We start from the raw sequence: 13,338 nt of genomic DNA, 5'->3' as shown, positions 1-13,338 counted from the left end.
GACTAACGAGGAGAGTGTATGTGAGTGAGGTTGGGGGGAAAAGGGAAGGGGAGGCCGAGGATGAGATGGAGGGATCGGGTGGAGAGGTACAGTATATGAGAGAGGGTGTGTGTGCTGGGAGCAGGGCAGTGAAATGGCAGGCAACAGGGCGATGTGGAGGCGATTTGTTTGTGGTCACCCCTTACAGGATTAAGGCGTCTGGCAATAGATAGTTAGATTGGATGGTATGGTTAATGTAAGGAGAGGGATTAGTATTGGCTGTTTGATGTGTATATCTATATCTATCTATCTACTGTATATCTATCTATCTATCTATCTCTACCTCTCTATCTATCTGTCTATCTATCTATCTATCTCTATCTCTGTCTCTCTATCTATCTATCTGTCTCTCTATCTACATGTATCTATTTATCTCTATCTATCTATCTATATCCATCTCTCTATCTATATCTATCTATCTATCTATTTATCTATCTATCTATATATATATATGTATTGTGTGTGTGTGTGTGTGTGTGTGTGTGTGTGTGTGTGTGTGTGTGTGTGTGTGTGTGTGTGAAGGGGCAAATGTGGATAGACCCCTAACTGACGCCAGTATTTCTCTCTTCCAATTTTATGTCACCTTGACTGACTTTGTTGTTACACACACACACACACACACACACACACACACACACACACACACACACACACACTTCTGATACTGAAGGAGCCAGTGTAGGCTGTAAGCAAATTCTTCAGTGCAATAAGTCTACCAAACTGAGTGTAAGCTTTTGTATATCAGGCGATTTGTATTTGTATTGTACGAACGAATTTCTAGCTTTCTATCTATCTATCTGTCTACCTGTTGCCAGACGCCTAAATCCCGTAAGGGGTGGCCACAAACAAATCGCCTCCATATCGCCCTGTCCCCCGCCATTTCAATGCCCTGCTTCCAGTTCACACACCCCTCTCTCATATACCTCTCCACTCCATCCCTCCATCTCATCCTCGGCCTCCCCCTCCCTCTCCCCCCCTTCCAAGAACATCTTTGTCTAGATAAAACCACTGGGCGTTAATCAGCCTGAAATACATGATGGGGCTGAAGGGGTAAATTGAGTTGGCTTCTTGTGTAGCTATTGTAGTTGTTGACAGAACCCCGGCACCTTGACTGTGCAGACTGGAGGCGTCGGTGAGGCAGGGGGGGGGTGAGGCAGAGAAGGGTTAAGGAGAGGCAGGGGTGTTGTTGGTGGCAGGTAGGCAGGGGGATGTGAGGCAGAGAAGGGTGAAGGAGAGGCAGGGGTGTTGGTGGTAGCAGGTAGGCAGGGGGATGTGAGTCAGAGAACGGTTAAGGAGAGGCAGGAGTGTTGGTGTGGCAGGTAGGCAGGGGTGTTGGTGGTAGTAGGTAGGCAAGGGTGTTGGTGGTAGCAGGTAGGCAGGGGTGTTGGTGGTAGCAGGTAGGCAGGGGTGTTGGTGTAGCAGGTAGGCAGGGGTATGTGAGGCAGAGAAGGGTTAAGGAGAGGCAGGGGTGTTGGTGTAGCAGGTAGGCAGGGGGATGTGCGGCAGAGAAGGGTTAAGGAGAGGCAGGGGTGTTGGTGTGGCAGGTAGACAGGGCAGGCTTGGGGAAAGGTAGGGTGGAATGAGTGGAGGGGACAGAGGTGCAGGCAGCAAGGGTGGCAGTACTCAGTGTCTTGGAGGTAAACAAGAGGCAGGGCTGGGTTGGATGTCAGGTGGGGTTGGGTAAGGCAGCACTGGATCAGACAAGGGGAGTGTGACAGAACGGGTTGCGAAGTGGAGGTAGGAAAGAGGGAAAAATGAGTGAGGCAGGGGTGGAAAAGGCATGGGTGGGTGAGGTATGGGTGAAGAAGGCATGGGTGGGTGAGGTAGGGGTGAAGAAGGCGTGGGTGGGTGAGGTAGGGGTGAAGAAGGCGTGGGTGGGTGAGGTAGGGGTGGAGAAGGCATGGGTGGGTGAGGTAGGGGTGGAGAAGGCAGGGGTGGGTGAGGTAGGGGTGGGGAAGGCATGGGTGGGTGAGGTAGGGGTGGGGAAGGCAGGGGTGGGGGAGGTAGGGGTGAAGAAGGCATGGGTGGGTGAGGTAGGGGTGAAGAAGGCGTGGGTGGGTGAGGTAGGGGTGGAGAAGGCATGGGTGGGTGAGGTAGGGATGGGGAAGGCATGGGTGGGTGAGGTAGGGGTGGGGAAGGCATGGGTGGGTGAGGTAGGGGTGGGGAAGGCATGGGTGGGTGAGGTAGGGGTGGGGAAGGCATGGGTGGGTGAGGTAGGGGTGGAGAAGGCATGGGTGGGTGAGGTAGGGGTGGAGAAGGCATGGGTGGGTGAGGTAGGGGTGGGGAAGGCATGGGTGGGTGAGGTAGGGGTGGGGAAGGCATGGGTGGGTGAGGTAGGGGTGGGGAAGGCATGGGTGGGTGAGGTAGGGGTGATGAAGGCATGGGTGGGTGAGGTAGGGGTGGGGAAGGCATGGGTGGGTGAGGTAGTCAAGCATCAGGGCCAATCAACAGCACTAGTCTTGATGGAAATTGTGTTTTCATTTCGGACCTGAATTACAGACACACACACAAGTATCTTCCCCAGGTTGAACAAATGCATAGCGGAAAAACTAAACCATCTGAAATACGCCCTAGCAGAGATAGGGGTTTTTCACTATATATCGCCAGTTGTAAATTTTCGTTGGCTTCGTAACACTTCTTCCTTAGTGGTCTACTCGTACACAGTACTCCTCAATTTCTCTAAGAATTCCTGATGCAAACTACATGGTTATCAAGACGTGGTTGTCAGGGTGTAATACACAAAACAAACCACCAAGCAAGAGGTGACACCAAGCCTCTTAAAACAGCATGCAATCCCACCCACAACCCTAACTTCTGATGAGAAAGTACGTTCGTTTGTTCAGTGATGGGAAAACTCTTTGCCTGGTACATTCTCTATCTATCTACTTATCTATCTGTTGCCAGACACCTCAATCCCGTAGGAGTTGGCCAAAAACAAATCGCCTCCATGTCTCCCTGTCCCCCGCCATTATACTGTCCTGCTCCCAGCTCACAGCCCCCCCCCCTCTCTCTCTCATATACCACTCCATTCCATCCCTCCATCTCATGCTTGGCCTCCCTCTTCCTCTCCGCCCCCCCTCCACCTCACTCATATACACGGTAGCGTGAAGAAATATTAAGAAAACGATGTATGGCTATAGTATTATCTTAGTCTGCCATACATCACTTCATTCAGGTGATTTTATCCTGTTAATTCTTGATGCCGTTTGACGACTTTCCTCAGCTTAACATTTTCCTAATTTGCATTGTTAGCTACGGCCTTAAAAAACGCTGACAATAGGAGAACTTTTCTGAGTTGAAGAAAATTGTCCGAAAGTGGCCATCATTAAGTGGCAAAGTGAGAAGGGTTAAGTAATAAAGGGTTTAGTAATAAAGGGTAGGTAATGACGGGTTGAGTAATAAAGGGTTAAGTAATGAAGGGTTAATAATAAAGGGTTAAGTAATGAAGGGTTAAGTAATAAAGGGTTAAGTAATAAAGGGTTAAGTAATAAAGGGTTAAGTAATGAAGGGTTGAGTAATAAAGGGTTAAGTAATGAAGGGTTGAGTAATAAAGGGTTAAGTAATGAAGGGTTGAGTAATAAAGGGTTAAGTAATAAGTTGTCAACATTGCAGTTCAGGTGATATAGTTTGCTGCAACACTCCAGCGTCAGGAATGTTGATAACACTGTACTTAATACCCTTCAGCCGTGCATAGATGGCTCACACGTCACCACTAACGTCTGCTGTATACCCATCAGCCGTGCACGGATGGCTCACACGTCACCACTAACGTCTGCTGTATACCCATCAGCCGTGCACGGATGGCTCACACGTCACCACTAACGTCTGCTGTATACCCATCAGCCGTGCACAGATGGCTCACACGTCGCCACTAACGTCTGCTGTATACCCATCAGCCGTGCACAGATGGCTCACACGTCACCACTAACGTCTGCTGTATACCCATCAGCCGTGCACAGATGGCTCACACGTCACCACTAACGTCTGCTGTATACCCATCAGCCGTGCACAGATGGCTCACACGTCGCCACTAACGTCTGCTGTATACCCATCAGCCGTGCACAGATGGCTCACACGTCACCACTAACGTCTGCTGTATACCCATCAGCAGTGCACAGATGGCTCACACGTCACCACTAACGACTGCTTAGGAATTGTGGTCTGCTCTGAGTTGGGAAAACATGTCCAGATTCGAGAAGTATGTCATTTATAGCAACAAAATATCCATCAACGCGTTATAATGATAGTCATAAACAAATCGTACCTACATCTGCATGCTGAATTCCACTGACATCGTTTGGTGTGCAAATAAATGGTACAACACTACAATAACATGAATTCCAGCCACTTTACGTAGGGCAAAGGCTGTCAACAGTTATTTAATCGATAATAATACTGCCTTTATTAAATAGTATATCTTCAAATAAGGCCGACATCTCAACATTTTCCCACGGAAAACGAAAGTGACCATATTTTTCGTTGTATACATCACAAACATCGTATATTAATGCAGTATTAATGTAAAGTTAGATGTTTACCACTAATTCGTACAGATTTATCCATGAGGCACGAGTGAAAGATATGATATAGTACGTACATTTGCGGTGATGGGCTGCGGAGCCTGACGCCGGAAAGAGATGACATCTGATTGGCTGTGTGACGTCACTACACTACCCACAATGCAACAGCCGACCAGGAGGGCAGGCGCAGGCAAGGAAGTTACCGGTGTCGTTTTTTTGTTGGTGTATTTTTGTCAATTTACCAACTTGTGCTGCACTTACACAAGACTATGGGCCACATCAGCGGTGTGAGACAACAGCGAGCTGCCAGAACGAGGCAGCGTGTGTCTAGCAGCACATATGAACAGGTAAGGCGTGTGAAAATAGGAAGCATGTGCTGGTGTCAATATGGCAGGTTGAACCTGACGCAGTGCCATTGTTTTGGTCAATACCATCAGTATAGTTCAGGCACCTTTCACAGACAATATAGTTCAGGCACCTTTCATAGACGGAAGATTTTGTCCTGTTGCAGGTAACTAATTACAGATCAAATAAGACTTAGAGACACTGGCATTACATCACTTCACCAGCACTTTATGATTAGCATCGTGTTACCGTTACATGTGCCTATCACCTCCCATACTGCTGGAGGCGGGGCATCCACCACCATTACCTTCCAGTCACCTAACCACCACCACCACCACCACTTGGATCTTGATCTTTTCATTAATTGATGATCGTTATTAATGTGTGTGTGTGTGTGTGTGTGGTCATTTTATTTTTTTCTAGTTTAAGTATTTTCTAGTGTAAATGTCTTCTTAGTGGACACTGAAGCATAGCAAAAATAATGTACATATACCGTTGTGTATGATGGTGCATTAGTTTAGTATAGTCTTGCTGCCTCCATTCTATATCATTGCCTGTCCGTCTCCGCTGGCTAGCATTTCCACGTGAGAGGCTTGTGTGGCTTCTTTGCCTCAGGAATATTAGTCCCCTGCCTGTCAAACCGGTCGGGGACTACAGGTTGGCCCGGTTCTCTCACTGCGTCAGTCCGTCTGCAATTTCGTGTCCGCGCTGTAACTTACACATGCATGGATAGATTTTGATATAACCACACATTTGTTGCCCATACCATGACGCTGTGAGGCGCAGAACAACCAGCCATCTACTCCCAACGTCAAGGTCACACTTGGGGCTCAAACAAGGTCGGGTGCTGTCCGTCTGCAATTTCGTGTCCGCTCTCTAACTTCCACATGCATGGACAGATTCTGACATAACGTCACACAATTGTTGGCCATACCATGAGGGTGTGTGGCGTGCAACAACCAGCCAATCTACTGCCAAGGTCAATGACATATGTATGGTTATCATGCGGTACACAACAACCAGCCAATCTACTGCCAAGGTCAATGACATATGTATGGTTATCATGCGGTACACAACAACCTGCCAATCTACTGCCAAGGTCAATGACATATGTATGGTTATCATGTGGTACACAACAACCAGCCAATCTACTGCCAAGGTCAGTGACATATGTATGGTTATCATGTGGTACACAACAACCAGCCAATCTACTGCCAAGGTCAATGACTTGTATGGTTATCATGCGGTACACAACAACCAGCCAATCTACTGCCAAGGTCAATGACATATGTATGGTTATCATGCGGTACACAACAACCAGCCAATCTACTGCCAAGGTCAATGACATATGTATGGTTATCATGTGGTACACAACAACCAGCCAATCTACTGCCAAGGTCAGTGACATATGTATGGTTATCATGCGGTAGGGCACTTTGTATTGCATGGCAGTACTGAATGCACTTGTTTTCCTTGGTATGATGCATCAGTGTGGAATGTTGCGGGTATGTTCTTGATGGAGGAAAGAGTGCAATGGTTATGTTGAGATATACTCCCTCAGATTATGTCAGATATAACAGAAGGAAGGAAGTGTGGCGGGTATGCTGTTGATGGAGGAAAGAGTGGAATGGTTATGTTGAGATATAATCCCTCAGATTATGTCAGATATAACAGTAGGAGGGAAGTGTGGCGGGTATGCTCTTGATGGAGGAAAGAGTGGAATGGTTGAGATATACTCCCTCAAATTATGTCAGATATAACAGTAGGAAGGACAGACTCACAGCTGTTGTGGCCACACTGGTATTGCCACTGGCTGTACTGACTATGTTCTGCCTGCCGCTGCCCTCCACGCCTCTCCCATACCAGCTCTCATGCTTTACCAGCTCTCTTGCTTTACCAGCTTTCTTGCTTTACCAGCTCTCTTGCTGCTGTGTAGTCTATACAACCACCAGTTTTAATTGCACTGTATGATCAGTGCTGCCCCATCCTTTCACCTCGTCCCCCTGTCTCTAGTAGCGGACAACAGACAGGCGTTGTGTAGGGGGTTTGTTGAGGGAGACAGCCTACACCATAGAGGTGTGTGTGTGTGTGTGTGTGTGTGTGTGTGTGTGTGTGTGTGTGTGCCTGCCTGCCTAGTCTAAGTGGCCTGGTACATATATAGATGTATTGTACGTATCACACGTTATTTTTCTCTCTCTAACTGAACTGTTCATAGCATTGACAGTGTAAGATAAGAAACAGACAAAATAAATCGCTGAGGAAAAGGCGTCTGGTCTCCGAACTGACCAGAAATCTATCTATCTGTCCATCTATTGCCAGGCGCCTTAATCCTGTAAGGGGTGGCCACAAAAAAATCGCCTCCATGTCGCCCTGTTCCCCGCCATTTCACTGCCCTGCTCCCAGCTCACACCCCCCTCTCTCATATACCTCTCCACTCCATCCGTCCATCTCATCCTTGGCCTCCCCCTCCCTCTCCCCCCCTCCACCTCTCACACTCTCCTCGTCAGTCTCTCACTCTCCACATGGCCATACTAGAAATAAGGTGCTATAAGTCAGTTATCTTTCAGTCCTTTAAGCGTCTCTGTTGCTACACATCCTCTCGCTCTGGTCAGTCCAAGCCGCCTGCCCTCATGTCCTCATTCTTGGTGTCCTCCACATTCTTTAGTCAGTTCACGTGTGGATGTGGATGTGATAGAAAGAGTTAGGAGAAATACACAGGTGGTTTGGCCATGTGGAGAGAATGGAGAGTGAGAAACTAACGAGGAGAGCGTATGTGAGGTAGGTGGATGGGGAGGAGAGGAAGGGGAGGCCAAGGATGAGATGGAGGGATGGAGTGGAGAAGTATATGAGAGAGGGGTGTGAGCCGAGGGGAGGGCAGTGAAATGGCGGGGGACAGGGCGACATGGAGGCGGTTTGTTTGTGGCCACCCCTTAAGGGATTGAGGCGTCTCACAGCAGATAGATAGATAGACAGGTAGACGTGTATACCCATTCAGCTTTCATGGCTTCTCCATTGTAAAGAAAATGGTAATGGTAATGAGGAAAATGGTGGATGGACCAGCTTGTCTCAGGTAATGGGCGACAATATTAGCTCTGCGATTCCTTTTGTATACTCTCTCTCTCTCTCTCTCTCTCTCTCTCTCTCTCTCTCTCTCACACACACACACACACACACACACACACACACACACACACACACACACACACACAATGCTTTGGGCCACAGCTTTGCCTAATGCTGCGTGTTGAATTGTTCTTCCCGCCAAAATTAAGGCCAGTTTACGACAAAGGCGATTTTCATGTAATAAGACGCCAGAAATATACCTAATAGCGGGAGAGAGAGAGAAAGAGAGAGAGAGAGAGAGAGAGAGAGAGAGAGAGACGTAGACAAAAAAAAAAAAAAATCACCGGACTGAGAGGGTTAAGGGTCGGATTCTGAGGCTGGATATTTGGTAACTCCTCTTCCTTAGCGACTTATTTTGCACATTACACCTCAGTATTATTTTGCATATTATTGACAAAAACCATGTCGGTATTAACACGATACAAATGGCCTATAGGAGAATGTTAATGTGTAATGTACGGGATAAATGGCTTAGGCAAAGGTGCTACGAAGCCTGCTAGTGGCTGCCAGTGTAAGGCAGCTCTATGATACCACTGATAAGGCTCATATCCCAGAGATAAGCGATGGAGCACACAACGAGCCATAAAAATTATTAACACAAAAGCAAGAGGCTGTCGGCCGGCGCCAAGGTTTGAAAATATCGGCCTGTATGTGGCGGATTTCGTAGCACCACTTCCTTGGTAATTTATTTGGCATATTACACATTAATATTGATTTTCATGTAATCCGTCACTTTTAAAATCGACGTAGATTCCATTTATAACATACTGGAGGATTTTAAGGTGTATGCGCCAAGTAATCGCCGAGGAAGAGACGCTACGGAATCTCCAAGGCAACTTCGGCTTGAGTTTTATGTCGGCACAATTGCAAGTCAGAGTAACATAGAAGAGCATATTAATGTGTATGGTGCAGAATAAATCGCAGAAGAAGTGTTACGGGATGATCAGAGTTAATTGAAAATTAATCCGTAATATCGCTGGAATGGTGGGCTTGGCAGCACTTTTTCCTTAGCGATTCATCTTCAAATTAGGCCTTTCTGTTGGCTTGTATGATATTTATACTTTGCTAATACCGCCATAGTTTGCATCAATCGCACACAAGAGGATATTAAGGTGAATGTGGAAAATAGTTCGCCGAGAAAGAAATGTTACGAAATCTCCTATATGAGAGATTACGGCTTAATTTAAATCTCGGCACAGTTGCCTCAGTAACCTACAATAGAATATTAAGGTGTAATGTGCACAACAACGATAATAATAATAATAATAATAATAATAATAATAATTCACTCATAAATGTCAGGACCAACTGCCTAGCTCCGGGCTCCTACACTTCTCATGGGACAACTAAGGGTTGGATGATGGATGGATGGATGGATAATAATAATAATAATAATAATAATGTTCACAATAAATCGCTGAGGAAGAGGTATTACGAAGCCTCTCAAGTCGTGGTTGAAAATTAAGCCGTTATCTCGTTGAAATGGAAGGATTCTTAGCATCTTTTCCTGACCAATTTATTTTGCATATTACACCTTCCTGTCCTCTTGGACGTTATTTATATTTTCAAATACAGTCGTAGTTTGTACTTACACCATATTAGAGGATATTAAGGTGTAGCAGGAAAAATAAATCGCCGAGGAAGGGATATTACGAAGTCTCCAAGAGGTGTCCGAGATACCGGTGGAATTTCGGGTTGATTTTGTCTATCTATCTATCTGTAGCCCGACGCCCTAATCCTGCAAAGGGTGGCCGCAGACAAAACGCCTCCAAGTCACTCTGTCACCCACCATTTGACTACCCTCCCCCCAACTCACCCCCCCCTCCCTCATATGCCTCTCAACTCCATCCCTCCACCTCATCCTCGGTCTACCCCTCCCTCTCTCTCCCTCCACCTTACCTACATACACCCTCTTAGTCTTTCATTCTCCATTCTCTCCACATGTCCAAACCACCTTAGTGTATTTCTCCCAATCTTCTCAACCACATCCACATCTACCCCACAACGTTCCTTCACTTCTTCATTCGTCAACCTGTCCCTCCACGTCACTCCACATGCTCCTCTCAAGTAACTCATTTCCACTGCTCTCACTCTTGACTTGTTCCCCTCTTGCAAGGTCCACGTCTCGCTTCCATACGTCAGGGTAGGGATCACAATACCATCATGCAGTGACTTCTTAACTTCCATACTCACCTCCCTATTTCTCATCACTGCTTTCAGTGTACCAACAACCTTCCTTCCCTGCTGTACCCTTTCACGTACTTCATCCCCCAAAGTTCCATCCTTAATCATCACACTACCCAAGTACTTGAATGCACTCACATTCTCCATATCCTCACCATCCAACCTCACTGCACACTCTGTGACTTCATTCCTCTCAAACACCATAACTTTACTTTTGTTTACATTAACTTTCAGCTTCCTCTTCCTACACACTGTCCCAAATTCATTCACCAAACATTGCAACTCCCATTCATCTTCACTCAACAATACTGTATCATCAGCAAACAGCAACACCGGAAGCTTCCAAATCTCACCCTCATTCATTAGGGCCAGCCCCACATCCACTGCCCTACCTTGCACCTCCTTTACAACCCCATCCATATATATATTAAACAGTCATGGAGACATCACACACCCCTGTTTCAGTCCCACATTGAGATTAAAGAACTCACTCAGCTCACCATCCACTCGCACCGTAGCCCTAGCTCCCTCGTACATACTCTTCACAGAACTCAACAATTTCCCCTCCACTCCATATATTCTTAATACCTTCCACATACCTTGCCTATCTATTCTGTCATAAGCTTTCTCGAAGTCCATGAAGGCAGCATACACTTTCCTTCCCTTCTCTAAATACTTCTCCACTAAACATCTTAGAACAAATATCTGATCTACACACCCTTTTCTCTTCCTAAATCCCCCTTGTTCTTCTCCAACTAGCTCCTCTGTCATATGCCTAACCCTATCAATGAGTATTCTACCATATATTTTACCAGTCACACTAAAAAGGCAAATACCCCTATGGTTACCACATACTTCTCTCTCCCCTTTTCCTTTGTACAGAGGAACAATTATACCTGATTTCCAGTCCTCTGGAACCCTTCACTCTTCCCAAGCCAATCAACACAACTTCCATATCCACTCCACAACAATCTCACCCCCATACCTAAGCATTTCACCATACACTCCATCAATTCCTGGGGCCTTTCCCAGTTTAATCTTCTTCATCGCTTCCACTACTTCCGCCCTACTGATCTCTTCCTCCCTCCTCTCATCTCTTCTTCTCCCAATCATTCCCCAACCACTTATACTCACACTGCTCTCACTCTCTACATTCAACAAATCCTCAAAGTGCTTCCATCTCCTCAATTTCTCTCTCTTCTCCACCAGCAATCTATTATTCCTATTTTTCACTCCCCTATTATTTCCCCTTTCACACTGCCTTACTTTCTTTACCTCCTTCCAAAACAATTTCTTACTTTCCCTCCATTTCACACTCAGATTCTTCCCAAACTCTTCCTCCACTTTCTTCTTACTCTCCTTCACCAGTCTCTTAACCTCCCTTCTCCTGCTCACATATACCCCTCTCTTCTCTCTCTCATTTTCTCCCCTACCTCTACTCGCCAACCATTCACCATATGCCTTCTTCTTTTGTTCCACAGCTCGTTTCACCTCATCATTCCACCATGCTGTCCCTTGCACACCCTTGCATCTCCTCCTCACTCCACAAACCGCCTCACACGCTGCGCCTATCTTTTCCGTGAATATCTTACATACGTCTTCCACCCCTTCCATCTGCTCTAGCTCATACCTTCCCAATCTTTCTTCCACTATGCTCTTATACTCTGTCATTTTCTCACTATCTTCCAATTTCTCCACTCTTCACACAGGAGCTGCTTCCTTCTGTCTTCCCCTTCGCCTCCTCAACCACTTTCTTTGCATCTTTACCTTGGCCATCACTAAGTGATGGTCCGAGACTCCATTCCCCCACCCTTTCCACACTCTTGCATCCAACACTTGTCTTCTCATTCGCTCGTCCACACACACGTAGTCTATCATTGCCTTTCGTTCAACAAGTTCACCATCCATCTTCCTCATTACTCTCCATGTATACCGGTGGATCATCTTATGACGAAAGTAGGTGTTGGCTATTGCCAACCCCTTACAAGCACAGATGTCCACCAAAGCACTACCATTCCCATCTACTTCAGCTGGCACACCCCACTGACCAACCACTCCATCCACTCGTACATTCCCAACTTTGCCATTCATGTCTCCAATCAACAGCACTCTCTCGCTCCTCTCAGACTTGTTCATACATGCTTCTACTCTCGCCCAAAACTCATCTTTCACTCTTGCCACTCGATCCTCTGTTGGAGCATACACACATACAATCGCCCATGCTTGTATACCTACTTTCATCCTCACCCATACAATCCTTGCACCCACTGTTCCATACTCTCTTATATTCTCCTTCCACTTCTTGCTTATCATCAGACATACTGCCTCTCTTGCCTTCTCATTCTCACTGACTCCCGCACATATACCTACACCATATTCCCATTCTCTCACCCTTTCACATTGCCATTTAGTTTCAGTCAATCCACATATATCCACTTTTGCATCCTCAAGCACATGAACAATCTCTCTCTCTTTCACTTCATCATTCACTCCTCTCATATTCCATGTTCCCACTCTAAGAATGTCCTTTGTCCGTTCCTTAGTCGTCAACGTATGGTCCGTCCGGGTCCGAGGCGCTTTATTCGCTTTTTTAGTTAGTTCTTTTTACGGGGTGGGGCACTAACCCACCACCAACCCTTTTAGTCGCCTCGTACGACAAGCAGGGATACTGGGGGAGTATTCTTGTGAAGTTTTTAAGCTGCCTAAGTGTAGTGTAGGAGCTCGTGTGTGTGTGTGTGTGTGTGTGTGTGTGTGTGTGTGTGTGTGTGTGTGTGTGTGTGTGTGTGTGTCGGGATGTCACCTGGTGTGGGAAATCCACTTGGCTTCATTACTATCTAAATTATTTTTCATATCTGTTTTGTAGTTAATTTTTGGTTTTTAAATCCTTTTTGTATATATGGTAATCTTTTCAGTTTGGATACCCTTATATTTTATTTATATATTTATTTATTTTTTGGTAGGTGGGGGCACTCACCATCCACTCACTCGATGTAGTGTTGCTGTCGGGTGTTTGCCCATTCCTTTCCTCCATCCTTCTTTCCTTCCATCCTCTTCTGCCTTTCTTTCCTTCATTCTTTCCTCTTCCTTCTGCCTGTGGGTAACTCTACACTGAGTGACAAGCCAAATG

This window comes from Coenobita brevimanus, chromosome 20 (assembly GCF_032717465.1).
Source record: "Coenobita brevimanus isolate Jiangsu-jjx chromosome 20, ASM3271746v2, whole genome shotgun sequence".
Taxonomy (NCBI): domain Eukaryota; kingdom Metazoa; phylum Arthropoda; class Malacostraca; order Decapoda; family Coenobitidae; genus Coenobita; species Coenobita brevimanus.
Note: the sequence above shows the minus strand (reverse complement) of the source record.